Source organism: Dipteris shenzhenensis, chromosome 20, assembly GCF_047967505.1.
Source record: "Dipteris shenzhenensis isolate YYH24624 ecotype China chromosome 20, Dip_SZ_1.0, whole genome shotgun sequence".
NCBI lineage: Eukaryota > Viridiplantae > Streptophyta > Polypodiopsida > Gleicheniales > Dipteridaceae > Dipteris > Dipteris shenzhenensis.
In genome coordinates, this window is record NC_141615.1 from 26943901 (window position 1) to 26946737 (window position 2837).

Here is a 2837-nt window from a genome sequence, read left to right on the forward strand (position 1 = left end):
AATATGAAGAAACACTCCACTACTAAGTCTGCCAACAAACCCACATTGAGGAACTGACAAAGCAAGAGGGCCATGGATAGGAATAAAGTTTCACAACTTTAAGGGACTATCACAGTTCTCACTTGCTAAATTTCCTCAGAATGGCTACAATCCTATAAGTCACTTGTGAGGAAGATAACTTGGTGTGCTTCCCCACCACTTTTGCCAACAAAGCCATTGAATGATATGATATAAATTTGAAACTTTGAGATGTGGGATGAGTTGAAGGTTGCATTCTTGAAGAGGTTCTCACACAAATTCAACATAGAAGACATATTGTTAAAGCTCAAATTGCATCTGAAAATAAGGGTGAATCATTGTATGACTTTGTAGCACAAATGAGGATGCTAACCAACCATCTTGACAATGTTCAAGATGAAATTCATGGGTCCTATGAATGATTAAACTCACTCAAGAGGAAAAGCTACACAACATGGAGATTAAGTACCCAACAAGGACATATGACGATTTGCTCAACAAATTGATTGCACTACAAAATAAGAACACAGATTCCCAAAAAGAAAAAGAAGATCCTAGTCCGAGACACGGATACCGAAAAAGACACAGAAGGAGAAGTGGTGGGAAAAAGGACCTAAGGATTAAAAAGACGAAGCCCAGGAAGCTTTTGATGGGAATTCAAGGCAACCCAAAAAAAAGGAGAGACCTAGTTCCACAAGTGCAACACAGCAAATGCGTGTCGATCAGTAGTAGGTACTCCAACATATGCAATTGTTTAGGCCACACGACTAAAGACTGTTTGCTGAACAAGCCTGAACAAATGACACACATCCACCAAGTGAAGCAAGAGACAAAGAAAATCTACCCAAGGTCAAAGACCAAAGAGCAATCATGTGGCATCTACTTCTATGGCAAGGAAGGTACCAAAAGAGTGAATGACGACTGTGGAAAAAGCAAATAGCATGTTATAAAAGGCATAGACCAAAGTAACCACACACCCTATGAGGGTGTTGTATTGACAAAGGTAGATTTGACGGTGGTCACAAGATCACAATGATCACCCATGGAGATTTTGTTAAATTTTCACATTCACATTAATGTGTCGTTCAGATCATGTTTGTCTAAAATAGCATGAAAATAATTTTATCATGTTAGTAAATTGAAAATTTCACTGATGAACTGGATAAAGTATACTAGCAATAATAGCCATTATACTATCGGTAATAGGAGTGATATTGATGGTAATAGTTATGATACCGGTGGGCCTCTGAGTATCATCAATAATAGTCTATATACCACTAGTATCATAACTAAATATAGCCTATATACCACCAGTATCATAACCAATATCAATGGTAATTTTAACAGGTTTTCTTGCCTATTTTTCCCTCATAAAAGTCTTGTGAGAGCCACGAGCACTCTTCATTTGGCAAAATTGTAGTCCATATCTCTTGAGGTAAGGTGAACCACATATAAGCTATGAATGCGAAGGAGATTATGTGAGGTATATAAATTTCTAAGAGGTTCTTTGAGCTAGTTTTTTGAATTGGAATCCTAGAATATCTTGTCTTTAAATTCATGTCAGGTGCCAATTATATCTGGAGATATTGTATTGATATGTATCTATGCTTTTGGGATTTCTATTTGAAAAGCTATTAGATGAAGATGAGAAACAGATGCCTACGTATTAGAAGCATGATGAGAAAATGAGCTTCAAGCACGAGGAAAGATGTTACAAATACAACTATCGCACGTCTCACTTGCTAAATTTCCTAAGAATGGCTATAATCCTATAAGTCACTTGTGAGGAAGAGTACTTGGTGTACTTCCCCACCAATTTTGCCAACAAATCCATTGAATGATATGATATGAATGGCAACTTTGAGATGTGGTATGAGTTGAAGGTTTGCAACAACACTTCCTTTCTCCATCTCCATCACCGCATCTTCTCTTGTAAGCTCTTCTTTTTCCCAAGAGCAACATCCAGCAGCACATCTATAGGGGTATGCCACAATCCATGTGCTAAAGTGGTGGTCATTCAAGTAGTGGGCATATTGGGTAGTGAATCCCAACTGGGGAGAAGCGTTTTAAAGATTTGAAATGCACACAAAGTGTGGAGAAGCTACGCATAAATGCCCAAAGAGAAAGTCCACAACTCGCCTACTACTACTCTAGACTTTGACAGAGGGGTTGAAGTGTGTCTATGCTGAGCTCCATCAGGTTCCTCCTTTTGCTGTTGCTTCGTGAGTTCTCATGCAGGTGCTGCCCTCTCAGCTTTCAACTTTTTGTGCATATCCTAGAGACTCACCCTGCTTAGCTCGTAGTGCACACACTACTCTTTCTCTCAATCACTTAGACTCCTCCTTGATTTGGGCATCAAGTGGAAGAGGGTGATAGGAGGAGTCAAGGACAACGACGACTCTGAGAAGAGAGTGAAGGGAGGAGTCAGGAACGGTAGCACCTCTAGGAGGAGTCAAGGACTTCACAGGCTGACACATGGCAGCACACAGACTGACTAGCGGTAGAGGTAGAACAGTCGAGGGGAGGCTGACACATTTGGACCCTAGTGGCAGAACCGTCTGACACATCATAGCACCATCAAGCCTGAATGATGTGGCAAAGATGCATTGGATGATGTGGCGATGCGAGGCGCGAGGGCACTAAATGCAAGAGCAGACTGAGTGGGCAAGGCAAATGGAGGAACCACGTGGTAGACAGGAGCCAGGTCCGGGTCCACTGACTCTAGCACAGTGTCTAGACTGGCAGAGGCAACGAGCAGAGCACTGACACGTGGCGACAACCAACAGGGAGCAAAGGCCATCAAATCCATGGCATCCAGA